This window comes from Chenopodium album, chromosome 11, assembly GCF_948465745.1.
Source record: "Chenopodium album chromosome 11, dcCheAlbu1.1, whole genome shotgun sequence".
Classification (NCBI taxonomy): Eukaryota; Viridiplantae; Streptophyta; class Magnoliopsida; order Caryophyllales; family Amaranthaceae; genus Chenopodium; species Chenopodium album.
In genome coordinates this window covers 25,582,658-25,604,174 of record NC_137844.1, presented here as the reverse complement: position 1 = coordinate 25,604,174, position 21,517 = coordinate 25,582,658, and the positions used below count along the sequence as shown (strand labels likewise).

Genomic DNA, 21,517 nt, shown 5'->3' with positions numbered 1-21,517 from the left:
TTACTTAGATTATTTATTCCAAAATTGCACACTCTCTCCCAGTCGGGGCAAAAGAGTTTTGTGTAATGGCTATGCAATAATCCCATACGGAATATTACTGCCTGGGAAAGAGCCTCGAAGCACCTGTTTTAATAGCCGGCTGTGCACTTGGTTTGGGACAATCACCATTGTGATTGATTAGCCTTAAAACACCTCATACTTTTCCAAGTATCAACTGTTTTCAAGCTAATCAATCAATATTGAAATGAAACCAACTACACAGCCGTCCAAGGGCAAGAACAGCCGGAATGCAAATTGCCGCATGCTTTTTTAAGTTAGGAAAAATATCAAAGAATTGCAGTATATACACAAAATTCAAAAAAGCAAAAATTCAAACACAAACATGTATAAACAACCGACTGAGTCGGAATACTTCATATAAATATTAAAAATGGCACTAAGGCCATAATAACTGTTAACCGGAATCACATCCGGTGAGGAACAAAGGAAATGATTGTTAACCCAACTCCACAGTTGGTAAAAATACAACATACTCGGCTTATAAGCCGGAAAAGAAAGAAACTTAGCATACTGCCGCTGAATTTGGGGAGGCTGGCCTAAGGCTGAGGTGGAGGCTGCTGATCCGGCTGGTTTTGACCGGTTGGGAGGGTTTCTGATTGGTTATCAGACTGGCCGCCTTCATTCTGCTCATCCTCCGCCGGCTCCTCCTCATTATCCGAGACATCATATCCCAGCTCTGCAGCCCATTCCTTGAAGCTAGGCGGAGCTGCCTCTCCCAACACTTGGGCATCATACACCGCAATGGCGTAATCATACCTAAGTTTATAGACATCAAAGTCTATATCTGGATATAGGAGACCCCAAGTGATCTTCAGGGGGGTTGCATTGTCCCGCTCATTCTCTTCCATCAGCCGCTTCTGCTCCTTGGAAATTTCATCTGCATGCTGACTCCGCATGTTGATAATTTCCAGCCCCAACCGGGTGACGTCTTCCCGGAGCCTCGTGTTCTCTTTGTCAGCGTCTTCTAATGCCTTGAGTTCAGCCTTAGCATCCTTCAGTTTTTGATCAAGGTCATTAGCACGACTGGTAGCTTCATCGTTCGTAGCCATCAAACTCCGGATCAGCTTCTCCTGTTCCAAATCTACTGCTTTAATCTTTAAATCACACATATTCAGCAGAGTTGAGGTCTTCAAGGGCCCTCCTTTTGGCGTCATTTACCTCTTCTTGTTTCCGCCTGAAAGGGCCCCGGAGCCCATCCACCCTCAGCATTACCTGAGAAAAGGGCAGCCGGATTATGAAACACTTGGTGAAAAAATGAAGAAAAAATATCAGAATTTAGTTGAAGAATCTTTTACCTCAGCCAGTTGGCCCATTATCCGGTCAAAGTCCACCACCTGTAGATCAGGTATGGAATTCTTCCCCGACCGGGTGAGGGTCCTCACCATCCGCTTGGCAAACCCAGGAAGATCCGGCTCGTCAGATGTCAGATCTGCACCAAAAGAAGTACTTGGTGAGAGGGATGCTGCGTAGTTGGCATTCATTCGTTGTCGGCTGCTGACTAAACCCCCTGAAGGGTCAGCCTTAGTCTTGACTCTCTTAAAGCCAAGTGGCTAAGGTATTTCAATCTTGTTCTTACCTTGGGTCTCCGGATGGGGCTTAGAGGTACCTCCTCCCCAGTTGTTGCAGCACCGGTTGCAACATTGGGTGGCTGGCCACCCTTCGATGTTGTAGAGCCGTCCGACGCTTTCTTCTGCGAGCGTTCTGAGCTTTCTCTTAGAATTTTCAGGGCAGAAGGGGACATGCCACCGGTCATAGGACGATCCGGATTGGCAGCAAGAGTTGCTTGGGAAGGATTATTTTTGGCGACCTTGGCAGATGGAGTTTTGTCCAGCTCCTCCCCTTGCCTTTTGAAAAGCTTGGAGACCGAGCGTGGAATACGTTTAGCGGCATCCTGCAAATCAAGAACCAAATGTTATCAGCCGGCAAAAACCTTTGCAAGAAATTTAAAGAAAAACTGAAGTCAGGCGGTCTTACCCTTCCTTTCTTGGCCTCCTTGGCCTCAACAGCTGCTCTCTTGGAGAGCGCACTTTCCTTGCGCAGCTGCGCTGCTGACTTAGCCGGAGTCTTAGCCGGGTCAACCATTCTCAAGGCGTCGGCTGCAAGAAGAAAACAAAAAGTTAGAGAAAATCATAAAAAGTTGGAAGTACAAAATAAAAACTACAGAAAAGCCGGATGCAAGTGGATCTACCCTTGGGAAACATGAGGCTTAACCCACAGGCGGACAGAAAGCATTCATTTTTGAAATAGTCCGGGTGGGGGATCTAGTTCTTTGGAAAAATAATGTGAGTCCCATCCCCCAAGGGCTCAGTAGTGGTTTCAACGAAACCCAGCTCCATTATTTGCTCCCGCGCCCTAGTAGAGAGTGCCGGGAGAGGGCATTTCCTGCCGAGGAGAACCGGTTCCTGATTATACTGGCGCAGTGTCCGGTTGTGTCTTAGGGTTAGTGAGGAGATTAAATAAAATTTGTCCTTCCACCCGAACCACTTGGACACCTTGTCCAAGGTCATTAAATATTGTGACAAGGTGGTAAGAGTATACCATGCCCCATGACCGCCTGGGGCCTTGCTCAAGTAGTGCATATGAGCAAAGGCAGAGAAACTGGGAGCAAGGTTCTGGAGCTCGCAGGCGGCAATATAGCTTAAAATGTTCACCCACGAGTTTGGGGTGAGCTGTTAGACTCCCAGATCATATCCCTTTAGGATTTTCCTAATCCCATTATGGAGGGGGAACTGGAGGCCGGCTTCTATTACCGCCTCGTAGCAGACAAAATAGTTGTCTGCGTTTTCTATTTTGTCGTCCCAAGCCATCACTGCGTTCCCAGGCGGAACGATAATATCCCATCCCTTTCCAAAGGGGTGCTTTTCTTTGAAAGCCCTGAAGCCACTCTTTAGAAGGGCTATGTCACCCGGAAGCATCCTAATTTTCTTCGGGTCAGGGTTGTCAGCAACTTTCACCGGCTGCTGATAGTCGGCCGCGAAATTATCTTGATCGGAGCCAGAAGCCTCGGCTCCTGATCTTTCAGCGGCCTCAGTACCGCCTAATCCTTCCCCGGATCCATTAGAGGAGGCGGCCTCTTCACCGTCTACCTCTCGTACGCTTAAGCTCCCGGAAGAAGAGGGAGCCTCTTCATCAGAATTGCTGCTCTCCTCCAAACTCTCATGTTCCCCATCCGGAACGACCTCGTCGGCAGGCACTTCCATAGTGCGCCGGCTCCTAGACCTTCTGGCCGTCTGTTTGACTCTGGCCATTGTGTCCTGCACAGACACAGAGAGGGAGGAATTCGGGGATGAGCACAACAGTTCCGACAGTCCAGAAAAGGCACCCCCTGTTCTAGACTCAATCGTTTCTGGAGACCGGCTGAGTGTCCTAGGTAGTGCCGAGTGTGTGGATTGAGAGCTCATTTTATTTTTAAAACTATGTATACAGACGGAAAAAAGAATGTATACAAGTTGGAAAAGAAAAGCTAAAAATGGTACAGGCGGTTACCTTGCGTTTAACTCTAGAAACTCTGAAAACTGCTACAGACGGTGACCGGGTGTTGCAAGGTTACCACACGGAAGTCTTGAGAAGAAATGAACGCAATCAGAACCAGAGAATCTCTCTCTAAAATCTCTCTTTCTCTCTCTAGAAAGTCAAAACAAAGAAAAATAGTGAGAGAAAAAGGGGAGGGGGTAAAACTCTATTTATAGAAGGGTGAAACGGGGACATCCCCGTCACACCCCTCATTAATTACTAGCCGTTTTTACTGTTCACCCCTCCTGGGGGGACGCGTGTCACAGGTGCCACGTGGCCTGCCACGTCACCCCTGTGAAGGGCAAATGTTTGGGGAATTTTTTTACCCTTAACATCTGGACCAATGAGGGAGTGCCACGTGTCAAGGGCTGGCAGGTCACCCCTGATCAATCCCCAGCTGACACGTGGCGGTCCCAGATGTTCTCTCTGAAAGGCGGCCTTCAAAGGCCCAGTTCCCCAAAATCTGCCCTATTTGTCCTAGGTCAGAATGACCTAGGGAGGGGCACATTTCCCAACGACCCTATAAATAGGGAGATATTCCCCCATTTTGGGGACATCTACAATCATTTATTACACCCTAATTCTCTTACATCAGAGAACACCTGAGCTTGGAATCCAAGCAGATCCCCACCTAAATTTCTGCACTTTTTACTCCTCTTCAAGTTACTAACTTGATCGTCGGAGGTGGAGCTCCACCACCCGGAGTTTCCGTGTTTTTGCAGGTACAACTCGAGCCGGACCAGTCTTTGTGACGTAACTCTCCCGAGGGACAAAAACACCCAAAACAAAGATGATGAAAATGACGATAATATGGAAGTAGATGGTTAATTCACCATGATGTTAAACTTTTATCTAGTTATGTTCTTATTTTGATATGCAGTTGTAATAATTTGAAGATGTTAAACTATTGTCGTTTCTTTCTACTATTAACATATGTTAAATATGGTACACATTTATTTATGTTTTTACTAACCTAAATCAATGGTATATGCACTTAATAATAATAATAATAATGATCACGAGGGAAATAGGTCATTTACTACCTCCTCCTAGTCAAATTAATATTTATAACTCTTCACTACCCTAATACAAGTATAGGGGCAAGCAAAGGATCGATCCACGAGGGAAAAGGGGGTTTTCCTCAATCACGGTGAATTATAAATCTATTGCAAAGGGGTAGGGGTATTTTGAATATTTTTGTGTTTTTCAATAGTCAAATTACTACTATGAAGGAGTGAAAACAAGCAAAATAAGAAATCAAAAACTAGAAGAATTACAATAAGGGAAACAGCGCTAGGGGGTAAGGGAGTGTCAAACACGATTAACAAAGATAGACAATGATTATTATCATGAAGAACATGCCATAGAATACAAAATTCTACCTAAACAATTCACTCTCATGCAATTGTCTAAGCAAATCAATAAATGAGGGCTTGGCCTAATCGAGATCACTTTCGTGCATCCAATTAGACACTAATCAAATAGAGAGATTAAAAGTGCACAATACATAAAGCTCTACTTATACAATTCATTTTCATGCAATCATTAAAGTAAAGGTGATCTAATCCTAATTCAAATCACTCCTGTGCATCTAAATTGTGGAACATCAAACAATGTGCTAATAATAATCTCAAATCATTAAAAATCACACATTTATCAATTCATAGCATGAGCTCAATCAATCATCATCAATCATCAATATTAATCCATGCCTTTCACCCCCTTCCCCTAGCTAAAAACTTAGCATAGGGAAGAGAAATTAACCATCATAACTAAGCTAAACAAGGATTCAATCAACATAAAACTAAACATGATTAAAAACAAAGGGAAAAACAAAACCAACTAGCTTAACTAAAGAAATAAATGAAAACAAACAATATCAAAGCAAATAAATCAAACTAAAGGAAAGGGTAAGAAAATACTAATGAGAAACTTGATTAAAGATGCAAACTTGAAATTCTAGCATTGGATTGAAATAACCTTGACCAAGTCTTTATTACAATGATGAAACTTGAAGAATAAGCAACTTTCACTCTCTAAAATACAAGGCTTTAATGTTGATTGGAAAATAGCATAATTACAAATTCAATAAGACTATTTATATGCATGACCAATCCGGAAATAAAGACCTAAGGAGAGCCTTCTCTTCGCATGTCGCGCCCTCTCTTAGCTGGGTACGGAGCCGCCTAGCCCAGCAAGCCGCGCCCGCGGGTGGAAGCTGGAGAGGCCTCTCCAGCTGAGGGGAGGCCGCGGCCTAGGAGCAGGGGAGAAATAAGGCTCGAAATGCCACGCCCACGGCCCTAGGTGCCGCACCCGCGGGAAGTTGAGGAGAGGCATCTCCCAGGGCGCGGCAAGGAATCTACCGCATCATTGAAGAAACATCAGAGCAAAGATTCGTGCCCACGACTTCTAGCCCCGCGCCCGCGGCTCTTTCCTTTGTTGTGCGCCCTTTCCTTGAGCATCTCTTTCCCTTCCTTAGCTCCATATGCATCCATAGGATTAATCAAAGGGGCCGAGAACCTACAAAATATTAAAGAAAACTAAGAAAACACAAGAAAAGGGAGAATAAATAGGAAAAACACGAGAAAAGACAAAACAACACAAAAACGAAGATAAAACGCTTTGAAAAAGCTCAAACAAGTGCAAATGAAGGAAAAATCCTTAAAGAAAAAGGATAAAAGAGTGGCATAAATGCCACTCATCAAAATCCCCCACACTTGCCTGTTGCTTGTCCTTAAGCAAAGAAAACTAGAAGAGCTAAGGCTAATAAAGAAAAGCCGAATTTGCTTTTAGCATAAGCAACAAGCTAATTGAACCTCAAGGTCGCCAATGAGGACGAGTTGTGATCCCGTGAGGTTTTCCAAAGAGTTTACCCCACAACTCTCACAAAATTGCATTCAAGACAAACCAAGAAGGAGAAAACAAGAATATGAATCAACGAGCACATGCAAATCATAATCAAATCAAGCTTTTAAACACAACAAGCTTAAGTGGATGGCAAGCTTTCTAAGTAGTAAAAGTGAGCATGCAAGCACTAATAGAAAAAAGTTCATTCGTAACGGGCAAAAAGAGGTTATCCGTAACGGACATCGGACGTTACGTATGCAGCCGTTATGGATAACCCCAGTTTTCGTAAGGGGCGGTTGAAATGTCTGTTACAAATAACCCATTATTCATAACGGACAAAACAGTTGCTGGTTCAAATAACGGGCAATTGGTATGCCCATTATAAATGACGTGTGACCCATTAAAAAAAATTAAAAATTCCAGCACATGCTGGACAGCTAGGCTAGTACAATCATTTCATAAATAAATGAGGAAAAATTATATTTTATACAAGTATAGTGTACATTTCATATATAATCAGTGCTTTCATTAATTTTTTTTTTGCCTAATAACTAACTACAACAAAAACTTTTAAAATGAGCAAATCTCATCAATTGAAAGTGCTTTTACAAGCTCTTTGTAAGAGTACTCCACATAATTGCTATATACACTTGAATCACCGGCTATATCTCCACCTTCACTGAAGTAATAATCTGCATCAAAATGAGAAGTTATAAGACGCAATAATGAGATGTTGAACAAAAGGACTTAAATTTGTTTATAATTGAGTCAGAATGTTAAAAGAAAAGGTATTAAAGAAATATAGGGAAAAGTATTGTGAAAGTAAAATGGAACTCCATGAATTGGTAGATTTAAAACATCATGAATTAAATAATACAGTACTTAGCAAATGCATTAAAGTACCTTCCTTCTAACCAAAATTCGACCCCATAAAGCGTAATTGCAAAAATTAAAACGTCATCAATTATATATATTACTCAGCATGCATGTAAGATCCATCCATTCAAATTTCAACACCATGCCATAATAATAATTCCAAGATTTTAATACTACGAAGTATAATTTAAATATTAGTTATCAACAATCCATAAAAGTAACCTGAAAACGTTTAGTGTTGTTTTCTAGTTATTTTCCGAATAATTTCCTCTTTTTAGTTTTTATTTCACTTATTTGCTCATTCTCGTCTTTTGTCTTTAATTAGAGTATTTTGGTAATTTTTAGTATTTTTTAGTTTATTTTCGTAATTTATTTATGTTTCTTATTCTCTAATTTTTTAAGTCTTGGTTCTAGTTAATAATAATCTTCTCGTTTTCCTCCTTTTATTTTCAAGTTTGTTTTCTTTATTTTATTTAATTTCATTTTATTTTATTATTTCTTTTAGTTTTAATATTTTATTTTACTTTGTTTTACTTCATTTTTATTTTTATTTTATATGTCGATCTACCCTCGTGTTCGGTTTTGTTGGTGTGTGTAGGTATGTGTTCGGGTCAAAGCACGGAGTTCTAGGTGAAATGAACACATTGGGAGTTTGGGACCTAAGTCACCAAGCCGCTGCCTCTCACCCCTTTGTTGCTGCCCATAAACCATCACCTCTCTATCCCTTTATCCTCCACCACACCAAACCATAACCTTATTTCCCCTGCTACTCCCCTGCTCCATCTCATTGTGCGCTCACCAATTGCAATCACCACCATTTCAACCACCATCCACCTCTGTTTCCCCAAGCAACTCCCTGCCACCGCACACAGCAGCAACGCTACTGCCACCTTTAGCCACCGAATCAATAGCAGCTCCGCAGCCACCATTTCGCCACCAATTCGAGCCCCAAAACCCGTCACACCAGCCCACAACCCCTGCCTCCCCATTTACAGCTAAACAACAGCCACCACAACAATTTATAGCCACCAAACCGCACCACCTCTACTTTCATTCGTGCCCCACCATTCGCAAAAGCAGTAGCACCGAACAGCAGCAAACCGCCCACAATAATAGTATCGGCAATTCAAAGCAATGCAACCCGTAATCACCACGAATCAGCACCAAAATAGCAGCGGCTACAGAAACCCAGGCCGCCGCGGGCGCGGCTGCTACTACCGCGGGCGCGGGCTGCGGTGAGCTCCCAGCCCTCCAATTTTCGGTAGATGGCTGGGAGATGCTTAGCCGCGGGCGCTCCGATTTCTCACTAATTTTTGTACGGTTTAATGAATTTCGACGGTCATGATTGCTTCGATTAATCTGATGGCCGCGATTTAATTATGGTTGATGAGGATTGTGCTAATTGGAATTGATGAACGGTGGTGATGATGGTTGTTTTGCTGATTCGGTGATGATGAAATGAGAGCAGCCATTTGAATGAAGAAGGTGGAATTCGGGGTCTGATTGTTTTGCTTTGGGGGATTTTATTTTGTTTTTCTTTCTTTTTTCCTTTTATTTTTATTCCTTTTTCCTTCTTTATTTATTTCTTTAATTTACTTCTTTAATTATTTTGATTTCTTTTTATTTTCTTATTTATTTTAGCTTGTAATATAAATACCCTTTGGGGGTTTTAATACTCTCTTAACAATTATTCACCCTAGATTAAATTAGTTTTGCCTCTCTTTTATTTTCTCTCTCTTAGGGTTAGATTAGGATTCTCTCTCTCTAGTTTAGGAGTAGTTTTAGAGAGAGAAAGCTTGAATTTTTCATGGAGCTTTGAGAGGTTGAAGAAGCAATTTGTGGATTTTCTTCTCATATATTCAATGAGTCTTCCTAACTTTTTCTCATCTTTATTGCTTTCCTTTAATTCTTGTTTTTGTTTATTTCCTTGTTGATTAGAGTTGTTAATTAGTTTAATAGTTTGATTCTAGCTTTAATTCTAGTTTTACCTTGTTTTTCATGTTCTTTATCATGTTAGCTTAGGTTTTATTCTAGGGAAATGGATGAAGATTATGTTGATGAATTGAATGATTGATTGTGATTTATATGCAATTGATTCTTGATTATTGTGTACGGATAATTCTTATATGGATTAGAATCTTTCTAACTAATTGATTCTATGTTCTTAATTGCGCTTTCAATCAATTGTGCGGAAGTGAGTTGTTTGGGAGTCTAAATTCTTCCATACCTATGCTAGGTTAGTTGCGCGAGAGTAAATTAGTTTAGTAGGATAGTTAGCAAGCTTAATTGCGCGAGAGTGAGTTGAGTGTGTTGATTGTTCCTAATTGAGGTCATTTTCATCTAATTGCAATGTTGTTGAATGCATTTATGTAATTGGATTCCACTTTTCCTAGTTTTCGTTGTTTGCTCTAAGTAGTGTTTAGTTGTACCTCTCTCTATATCTCAACCTTTCCTAGTTGTCTAATTATCATAGATTGATACAATTAGTCTTCGTGGTTCGACCCTTTACTTGCCACTAACTAGTTTAGTGTAAGTTTAGGTTTTATAGATATCTAATTTGATTAGGGTTGTAGATCAACTACCTACTTCACCCTCGATCACATTATCCAAAAAAATTACTCGTATAATTTTTGCAGATGTATGTAGATATTTGGCACAATCATAGATCAATTAATCAGATAATAATATAAGTAACTAAACAAAAAAAGTACTGTAAATAGTTAATATATAAAAAAATGAATACAATTTTCTTAGAAGTTAAATAGCTGTAAAATTAAAATGATAAAAATAAAAATGATACTTATTGAATTACAAATTGGCATAGTAAAGTATCTTACACACATACGACTTTCTTTTAGTCCTTCCTCTACTACAGAGTTAGAGAGCACCACTCAAAACCTTATAGTCACAAACTAATGAAATAATTCTTAATTAGGAAAGACGAAATTAGTTATCAAAAAACCAGATATTCTTTAGACCAAAATCTAAACCCTCACTATTATTTTAGTTTGAAAATCACATTCATTTACATGTAAACAACAAAATCATAGCCAACCAGTGAGCCACCCTATACATGCCATGGTTTCACAATCACTACATAACTCAAAATTCAAGCTTTATCTGGACTTGTAGAGTTGTAGCACTTATTTAAGAATTATCGGTTGCTCTGATCTTTGCAAAGCTACAAATTCAAATATGTTGATAAAATCCCATACAAACCCTTTAAAATTTTCACTAAACAAGTGCAAATGTGCAACGACAGGAGACTCAAGTTTTTTATTTTCTCTTCACTTCACAGTTTCGATAAATATCCAATCAACCTGTCTTGCCTGCTTGAGTTCATCACACCTGCAATAGCTACCCATCATTTGCAAAATCTTCTTTCACCAAAATCTTTAATTACCTTGGCTTCAATGAGCTAGATAACAAGGCCCTTAGCATCTAATGTAACACCCCCATATCTCCCTCTACGGTATTATTAGAAAAATACGTATAATTAAACCGTAGAGATAGACTTAGGCGTATTACCGCCGCGTGATTACGCAAGGCTACCAAACTTACTAAATAAAACCAATACTTTGCAGCGGAAACTTCAATACTTTTTTATTAATTAAACCATAATAATAACTATTGTCATGAGTACTCAAAATAAAACACAAAGACCAACATTTCCTAATCTAGGTGAAACCATTCCCGGGACAACATATGGTCAATTATTGACTCCACTTGAATTAGTCAACACTGCTTACCATTACGGTAAATAGGGCGAACCAAAACAAAATAAGAAATACGGATTAGCAAAATATGCTAAGTGCGAGATAATTAAATTCAATTTAGTAGCAAATATGCTTTTAAAACCAATTCCAATACTTCAACCATTAAATTCCAATCCATGATTCAAAACCAATTCCTTTAAAAATCAATTCCATTAAATATCCAAATTCCTCAACCAAGTGTACATACCCCCCAAGCTAGTCTCCTTATATTACAAGGCTATTCTTGAGGAAAGACTCGGTCATACAAAATCTAAAGTCTTATCAAATAAACCAATTCCACATAGTGGGATTAATAACATGCTTATAAATCTTTAATAATAGTTATTCAATAATTCAACAAATCCTTTTCTTAAGAATTCCAATATAATTCAAACTCCTTTTTAATAAATCCACATACTTTCAAAATCAAAACCTTTTTAAATAGATACTTGAGAATAAAATCTCATATTAATAACTTTTCAAAATCAATTACTCTTCCTTGAAAAACCTTTTATTTACTTCAACAAACCTTTTAAAATCAATTCCTTTATTTAAACACGATAAGTAATTCAAACCATTCAAAACATGATTTAAAAATCAATCATTCAAAATACTTTTATTAAAACAAATTAAATATTAAAATTAATACCTCCAAACATAATTCAAATCAATTTAATTCAATCACCAATAAAATCATATAAAACATGCTATTCAAACCAATCACTTTCAAAGGTATATAGCCACCTAAACATACCTTGATCCTTGCTTAGCAAAACCACACAAAAGAACTCAAGAACCTTGATTGAACACACCCTACAATTAAATATAACCTTAATTAATATAAGGTTAACAAATAATCACAACAATTAAATTAAAAACCCTCCAACTAAATGTACATGAACCTTTAAATTATTTTTCTCATAAACATCATAAAAAATTTGATTTTATTTAATTAAAACTAGTTATAATAATTTTTATAATCCCTCATAATAATTATAATTAATTAAATAAGAAAATAAAAGAAGAAAAGATAGAAAACCAAGGAAAAGAGAAGAATTAGATTTGCATTGGAAAGAATAGGCAAAACTTGCAAAGGCTGTAACTCCTACGATATTACTCCAAATTGGGTGATTCTCTAGACTAACCTCAAGGATTTTTTGAGAGGAACTATTTTTCGTGAAATAGCAAAACCCCAAAACTAAACAAAAGTGCTCGAAAATTGGCTCCAAAGATGTACGGGCTAATTTTGTTTAGAAAAGAGGAGAAGAAGAGTGAGAGAAGAAGATAATTGGTGTGAAGAATGTGAGAGGTATGAAGGAATATTTATAGGCTAGCTTATGCAAGAATCATGGAAAGAGAATGTGGGAAGAATCATGGTAAAAAGAATTAAGGAATTACTTGGAGAAGAGAATGAAAGAAATATGGAAAGTTTTGATATTAAGGTGATTGTGTATAACAAAAATATGGAAGGTATGTTGTCATGAAAAATAATATGGCAAGGAAGATTACTTGGGGAATAATCAAGAGAAATTAAAGGTAGGAAAATATGATCATCAAATATTACGAAGATTGGAAAATGGAATTAGGGAAAATAAAAAAAATTTAGGAGATAATTAAAAATACAATTTACCAAAATAATTTCCCCCAAAATAATACAAGAGGGCCGAAAATCTTGAGCTTTCTATAGCTCAAATTTTCGGACTCCTTAGTAATATTTAGGAAGATTTTTTCTCGATTTTTAAGAAATAAATAATATAGAATAATTAATTAAATAATTAATTAATTAAATACCAACTATTCACCAATAAATAACTTAGAAAAATCAGATTTTCTATACATAGAAAATCCGAAATTCCTAGCTAAATAATTGGGATTTTCGGACTTCTTAATTAATTAGTAAAATATACTTTTTTCTTTAATTAAAATATCCGAAATATAAAAAAACCCGATTTTTAAAATAAAATAAATGGATAATAAATCTTATCCAAAATCTAAAAATAATAATTAGGTTTCAAAATATTTTTGGTGCCAAAATTCAAATATCATTTTGGCTCCAAATTCAAATAGTAAGTTAATTTACTAAAATACCCTTTTTATGAAATAATAATTAATTAGGAAAATACGTATGAAAATACGGGGTATTACATCTAAAACAAATTTATATGCTCATATGCTTATAATCTCCCATCCATGAGAAATCAATGATAGCAACTTAAAACAGCTGAAGTGGTGCTTCAATTTTCATAAACTAAAATATAAGTACACAAAAATAGATTTAGAATCATACTGCCAAATAAAATTATCTACTTTCATCAATAATTTTAGCTTTAGGCTTGCATTCAGCAACATGCAAAGCTCCTGCAGGATAAAAAATTGATAGAAACTATAAAACATTTCACATTTCACATTGAAAATCATCAATAAATTCAATAAATATCATACATAATAAAATGACAAAGAGAATTATGCGGCGAATTACAAAACTAGAACTAGATCTAGTAACTGACTACACTAGTCAATCGATTCTTAGAAAAATAATGCAGTGAATTATAATTAAAATTCAATGTAAAAGAAGAGCTTTAAACATTAATATACCTTATAATAGAATAACCTCAAAGAAGCTTGTAATAAAGACTCTCGCACTGGGAAATAGTGCAAAGACCTCTGTTGATAACCCTCTCACATACAGATCTAGAAATTTAAACCTCCTTTTCACAATCGAGGTTTGCTCCCTAATCCTTCTTCCCTTCACCAAATCCAATCCATCCAAAAATCAGAAACCAAAATTAAATTCGCAAAAACAAATTAAATCAAATCAAAAACAAAATTAAGGGGAAATTATCAAGAACATTTTGGGTACAAGTATCCCAAATGCTTATCTTATTGCGCATAAAGAGTAACCATAACTTGAACACTGGAGTAACCATGTTCAAAAAGCTTTATCAGCGACCGACTGTAAGCTTCGTACCATCAGCGACCGACTGTAAACTTCGTACCATCATCTAAGTTGCCATGATGGTAGAGATCTATAAGGAGAGAGTGAGGAGAGAGAGCGTAAGAGAGTGAGTAAGATCTAGAAGATTAGAGAGAGATGAGAGAGAGAGAGAGACGGCTATTTGCCTGCTTGAAATGGGATAAAAAGTTAGACTTAGGGTTTTAATTTACACCGAATCTATTTGTATCGGGCAAATAGCGCTCGTTAAAAATATAAAAGTATTTGTATCGAGCAAAATGCTACCCGTTACAAATTGTGTAATTTTTGTAATGGACATTATTTTGTCCGTTACGAATACCAATTTCCGTACCCACTACGCTGCTTTAATGTAACGGAACATTATTTTGCCCATTACAAATAGGTTTATTGTAACTAACATATCATTGCCCGTTACAAATAGGGTGTTACAAATGACATTTTTTCCACTAGTGAAGGGGATGCCAATGGTTGATTGAAGGATAAATCATGCTAAGCATAGAGAACTCTAACATGCGCCACTCCCCCCGCATTCCATACATTATTACCGCGTTCCCTCATCTAGATTCAAATCCACCCTTGGAGGTAGCATCTCATGACTCTTCGAAGGAGCCGGAACAAATATAAAACAATATAAAATAGGGGAACCCGACATCTTACCAAGTCATGATTTCTCCATACTTGCAATCTAGCTCCTTCTACCGACTAGAGACTCAATCAACTTAGGTCAAAAGAACATTGAAAGGGTTGTAACGTTGGCTAGGGGTAAAGGTGTGGAAAAAATTGGAAATTGGTGCTTAGCCTAATCGTGAAGTGAAGGGTGATCAAGCCTCTTTTCCAAAACATCTACCAATTTCCAAACTACATTAGCACAAACTTGAATTACATTTCCAAACATTATGAACTTTCATCATCATTCAACAACTTTTTATTCTCTTTTTCATTTTGCAAAATTATTTTATTTTATTTTATTTATTTATTATTTTTTTTTTACTTTATTCCAATGTCCTTGCCTCTTATAACTAAGGATGACTTTTTCTAGGATTTGCGCTTGCTTTTATTGAACAAATATTCACAACATCACAATCTCACTTTCCATTAAGAACCATTACCTTCCACATTTCAAATCAAGACATAAATAAGCTTTCGTGGCTTGAGCTTCACGATTCTAAGGGTGAAAGTAAAACAAAAGGCCATGGGCTTATAATGTGCTACAATCAAGGAGGGGAAGGCTTAACATGGGAAGTAAAAGGGAAAATGAAACCAAAAATACATGACACAATAAAATAAAAGCTAATCCTAGAATACAAAATAGTCACCGAATGAAGAATGATCTTTGTCATCCCTAAGTTAGCTCGGTCGCAATCTTGGGTGTTAGACGCCATTTTCTAGATCTAAACATGCCTTGGTAAGAATCCTACGCCGCACATACAAAGAAATGTTGGAGGCTTGAACTATGAAACTCACACCGGGTTACAAAAACTACCTCTAGGGCTTCAAATCCCCTAATGAGAGCAACACCTTCTTACCACAAACAAGTGAAATTGAGTTTAATGGGCCTTACGAGTTCTAAACCGGCTACCTTAGCATGGACCTATTCTAGAGTCAACCGATGGCAATCCCGAAGCATGCAAACTTTTAACACTTAGTAAGAAAGACATTCAATCACACAAGTTAACTTTTATTATGCTCAAGATGAAGATGAAACAACTAAAGTTTTCATGGTTTGTCTTGAAACGATAAAGGCAATTTTTTTTTTCCAAAAAGGAAGGAGAATAAAAGTAATAAGAGGCAAGTAAACATTTAATTCCCAATCGACAAACAAAGATCGTTTGACATCATACCAACGATCACCATATTCCGTAGAATCAAATGCATACAACCTCGAACAATCAAGTCCATCCTAATCTAACTAACTATGCACACAAGAGAAAATAAAAGAGAGTATAGGAAAAGGTCTCACCCAAATGTTTCTTGAAGAAAAATAAAGCAACAAAACCATTTACCATAGCTCTAGATGTTGATTCCAACGTTCTCCAAAGCTAAAAAAAAGAGAGATAAAAGCAAAAACAAAAACTATGCAAAGAAAAAGGTTAGAGAAAAATCTACAAACTTGAACCTTGGGCACAACCAACTACCCAAATCATTATCCAATCATCATCATCATCATCAAAGACATCATTAATCAACAACAATCTAAAACAAACTAACCAAAAGCTATAAAACCCAACACCCAACAACAATACCAAACATAAATCCCTCAAATGCTCCCATGAGTCCTTGGTGCCATCCCCCACACTTACCCAAAACTATTCCCTTTTGACTCAAACACCCCCCACACTAGATAAGAGTATCGTTCTTGATGCTTCACATGCAAATAAGAAAAAAGGGGGAGGGACCAAAAGGGGAGGGGAAAACATGCATACCACAAGGGGAACTATTGGCCGCAAGGGTCGGCACTGTCATCATCCCCATTCCAACTATCATAGGAAAAACCCGAGGGGGAGACATGGGGATCCCAACCTCTAATGTAACCGGGAGGCCATCCATAATGACCCTTAAAAAGATCAAGTTGGGATTGGGTCAATTGGTCAAATGGCTCGGGTTGCACCAAAGGCAAAGGGTGAGAGGGATCAACATAGGGGTAGTTTGGGTCGCCCCTATAATCGCTCCCACCCGAAACCCGGTAATCATTGTGACCGGACTCATCGAGGAACTCACGCCTTGGCTCATTGAGGTCCAAGACACCCAGCCAATAAGGGTACGTAGGTTGGTTGTCACCCCTCTAAGACGGCACGGGCCCTTGTTGGGCCGGCGTATATGGATAGTTAATCGGAGGAGTGACCTCCCCTCTACGTACACTAGCATCATATTAGGTGTTAGTTTGAAAGACATTATGTTGGTGAGAAGCAAACATGCTTTTCATTTGAGCTCTCATCGCCGCCATCTCATGTTGAAAATCGGGTTGTTGTTGTTGTTGTCGTCTTCTTCTTCTTCGTTCTTGTTGTTTTTGTTGAATAGGAGGCACCTCCTCCACCTCATCTTCTTCTTCTCCTTCAATACCAATCTCCTTATCCAATTCATTCAGTTCATCCATATCCACCTCCATCCCGTAATGGGGAAGGACACCCGAGTCTTTTCTCACCCACCAAGGGTGATTAACTCCCTCTCTAGTATGGGAAGTGAATTTAGGCTTAGGGAGGAAACAATGGTGCTTGCGGGCGACTAGCAATCTCCAAATCCCGTCTACCTTAATCTCTTTGATGAATTGCATCATCTTAAGTTGCTTCATATCAAACCAAATGTCACTCCCATCGACTTTCCCCACTATGGTGCAAAGCGCAACTTATTCGCATGACCCAACTTTTCCGCCAACCGAGTCACCATAACTCCACAATGAATCTCCCCCGTTTTTGTTCTTGAAACAATAGCCTCAATACACTTAGTGAAGATAAAAGCCAAGTTCACTCTATGTCCGAAATCCGGCTTAGAGGTAAGCCACAAGATTCAGATCTCTTCTAGTGTTATCTTCCCCTAATCTTGCTTGTTGAAAACCATATACCCAAGAATATGGTGAAAAAGTCTAAGAGCCGGGTGCATGATCTCACTAGCCAATGAAACCTTAGCATTGAAGTTATTCTTCCGGGATATACACTTCCACTAATGAATGGGGTTATAATCGGGTAATGGCTCAAATTCGGGGAGGAATAGGCTGGCATCGGGATTGAGGTCAAGGTATTCGTTGAATTGTCGGAGGGACATGGTTTCCTTTTTGTTAAAGAGTTGGAATGAGATGAAAAGGTTGTTGTTTCCGGTGGCATGTGTTTTAAAGGAGGCTAAAAACTCCAAGGTAGGCTCACGGAAGGTTTGGTAAGCCTTCGTTACAAAGGAGTTTAGCCTTAGATTGTTGATGAAGAACCAACAATCCTCATCAATGCCCAATTGTGTTGTTGTGGGTTGATGATAGTGTTTGGAGGGGAGGATTTTTCGTGATTGTAGGTTGTCATATGTGGTTTTATGATGTTTGTTGGTAAATTTGGTTGGTGGTAAAGGTGGTGGTGGTTGCTCATCATTTAGAGGGAATTGAGGGGTTGAAGCTTGAGGCTCTTTATCAACCTTTCTCTTCTTTGAACCCATACCAAGCACCATTTTTACTTCTGTAAACAATCAAAGCACACTACTCCAAATTCACCCAACTATCCCACTACAACACAAACTTCCACAATCCAAATACTTCTCAAACACCAATCAACACAAATTAACCACAATATCAACAAGTAATTCCAAATATCAACTTACAAACAACAAGCAACCATGAATATTCAAGAAAAACCAACAACAATCACCAATTAATGCATCAAAATTCACCAATGAAAATCAAAAGAACAACCATGTAAATCAACAAATATATGCTCAAAAATTCAATAAAAACTAGAGAGAAGATGATTATACCAACAATGTGAGCCAAAAATTAACTCCAACTAGCCCAAAGAACCAAAATTTCGAGCTACCTTCAAGCACCAACAATGGAGTCCCGCGCGAAAATCGGACCAAAATGTGATAAAAATGGTGAAGATGATGAGTTTTAAGGTAAAAGGTGAAAATTTGAAGGAATTTGAGTAAGAAATTTATGGGATTTGAGAGTTTATGGAGTTAGGGTTTGAGGTTTGGGGGTTTTTTTAGAGAGAGAATGAGTGAGGAAGGTGATAAAAATGAAGGAAAGGGGGCGAATTTCGAATAAAATGGCTGTGAGAATCCAAGTAAACCCCGAAAGCCGCGCCCACGGGCCAAAGAGCCGTGCCCGCGGCCACCGATGTCGCGCCTTCTCCTGGGGCGCGGCTGGGCATCTACCGCTTCCTACTTGTTGTTGATGCCAATTGAAGCCACACCCTCTCCTCTACAGGCCGCGCCCGTGGCCCCCTTGAAAGGGCTCTCCTTGGGCGCGGGCTTCTCCTTATGCTCGGGGCTCAAACCCCCACAATAAGATGTATCGTGGTTTGTGCCACCATAATTTTGACATGAGAAAGAATTGACTTGAGAAGAGCTTTCCCCACTATTAACACTTGTGTTCAAATTTGCGAGCCCCTTTGTCAAAAGCTTAATTTGATGTTGCAATTGATTAACCTTCTCCAATTCGTACATTCCACCTTTTTTCGGTGCATTCCTCCTTCTACCACCCCAACAGTAGTTCTTTGCTACTTCTTCGATTGTTGCTTCAACTTAGTTTGGGGGATCTTAATCAATTGTCTATCCGTCCCCGCATCAAAGTTAGCTCTAGATATAGGTTCCAATCCATCATAGAAGAAATGCATGATCAAGCTTTGATTGTATTCATGTTGAGGACATGCTTGTACCAACTCCTTGAATCTTTCCCAAGCTTCACTAAGACTATCATCCGCTTCTTGTTCAAATGATGCAATTTTCCTTCTCATTTCGGCGGACTTTTCCTCAGAAAAGAATCTCTTCAAGAATGCCTTGACTATCTCTCTCCATGTTGTGAGAGAATTTGGCTTCACTTGCTTGAGCCACTTCTTAGCTCTACCTGAAAGAGATTTTCGAAATAGATGCATTCAGATGTATTCTTGAGAAACTTGATTGATTTGAATCATGGCACATAGCTCAACGAATCTATCAAGGTTCTCAATGGGATCTTCACTTGGAGAACCCGAAAATTGTTCTGCTTGTACCATTCTTGTGTATTGGGGGTGAATGGTAAAGTTGGTTTCCATGACGGGTAGCAAAATCCCTCCCGTGAGCTCATAATCCTCCGGATTTCCAAACTCACGAAACAGAACATCATCCTCTTGTCCCGCCATTGCCTCACTTTGCGAACTTGAAGAACAAGAATCACTCCCACTCTCAAAAATAACACCAAGACCTCTTCCCTCTTCTTGATAAAGCCTACGGACTTGTCTCAAAGTTTGGTCAATCTCGTGGTCAATGTTATGTGTGGGTGGTCCTTGAGACCTCCTAAGCATCCACCAAAGCTAAACAAACAATTAGCAATGACTAGCAAGAGAATAAATGAACAAAAGCGAAAGCAACGAATCCAATAGCAACACGATAAAAGTGCAAAACTAGCCGTTTCCCCGGCAACGACGCCAAAATTTGATCACGAGGGAAATAGGTCGTCTACTACCTCCTCCTAGTCAAATTAATATTTATGACACTTCAATACCCTAATACAAGTATAGGGGCAAGCAAAGGATCGATCCACGAGGGAAAAGGGGGTTTTGCTCATTCAAGGTGAATTATGAATCTATTACAAAGGGGTATTTTGAATGATTTTGTGTTTTTCAATAGTCAAATTACTACTACGAAGGAGTGAAAACAAGCAAAATAAGAAATCAAAAACTAGAAGAATTACAATAAGGGAAACAACGCTAGGGGGTAAGGGAGTGTCAAACACGATTAACAAAGATAGACAATGATTATTATCATGAAGAACATGCCATAGAATACAAAATTCTACCTAAACAATTCACTCTCATGCAATTGTCTAAGCAAATCAATAAATGAGGGCTTGGCCTAATCGAGATCACTTTCGTGCATCCAATTAGACACTAATCAAATAGAGAGATTAAAAGTGCACAATACATAAAGCTCTACTTATACAATTCATTTTCATGCAATCATTAAAGTAAAGGTGATCTAATCCTAATTCAAATCACTCCTGTGCATCTAAATTGTGGAACATCAAACAATGTGCTAATAATAATCTCAAATCATTAAAAATCACACATTTATCAATTCTTAGCATGAGCTCAATCAATCATCATCAATCATCAATATTAATCCATGCCTTTCACCCCCTTCCCCTAGCTAAAAACTTAGCATAGGGAAGAGAAATTAACCATCATAACTAAGCTAAACAAGGATTCAATCAACATACACTAGTGGAAAAAATCTTATTTGAAACAAGCTATTCGTAACGGGCATATGATTTTTCGTTACAAATACATCATTTGTAACGGGAAAATCCAATGTCCGTTACAAAAAAGTTGTGACTTGGGCAGGAAAAGAGATATTCGTAACGGACAGATTGGTGCCCGTTACGAATAAGTGGTTATTGTAACGGGCATTACTCTGCCCGTTACGAATAACCAACTAATCGTAACTAACAAGTTGTGTCCGTTACGAATAATGTTTCAAAGTAAACCCTAAATGTTTACATTCCCCTTTCTCACTCTCTCTCTCAAAATATTTCCCCTTTCTCTCTCCAATATTGAAGCATCTCCGGCGCGCGGTCGTCGTCCTCAACTCCATTGAAGCAGCTCCAAGCTCAGTTCGCTCAGTTCGAGTTTCTCATTTCTCTCTCTTGCTTTTGCTCCTATCATCCTCACTCTTCTCCTCCATTGAAGTGCACTTTGAGTTCTCCATTAAAGCGCACTCTAAGTTCTCCATTGAAGCGCACTCTGACTTCTCCATTAAAGCGCACTCTGATTTCAAATCTTCGTGACTCCATCTCTCACTACCAAGCTCTCTCCATTGAAGC

At 38.5% G+C, this 21,517-nt stretch overlaps 1 non-coding gene across 1 annotated transcript; it reads left to right on the top strand.

The window, feature by feature from the left end:
• The first annotated feature begins 19,350 nt into the window (after positions 1 to 19,350).
• On the top strand, positions 19,351 to 19,457 carry LOC145569591 (small nucleolar RNA R71). The gene has a single exon (XR_014096180.1). It is a non-coding gene; the product is annotated as a small nucleolar RNA R71 (small nucleolar RNA).
• Positions 19,458 to 21,517: the final 2,060 nt, after the last annotated feature.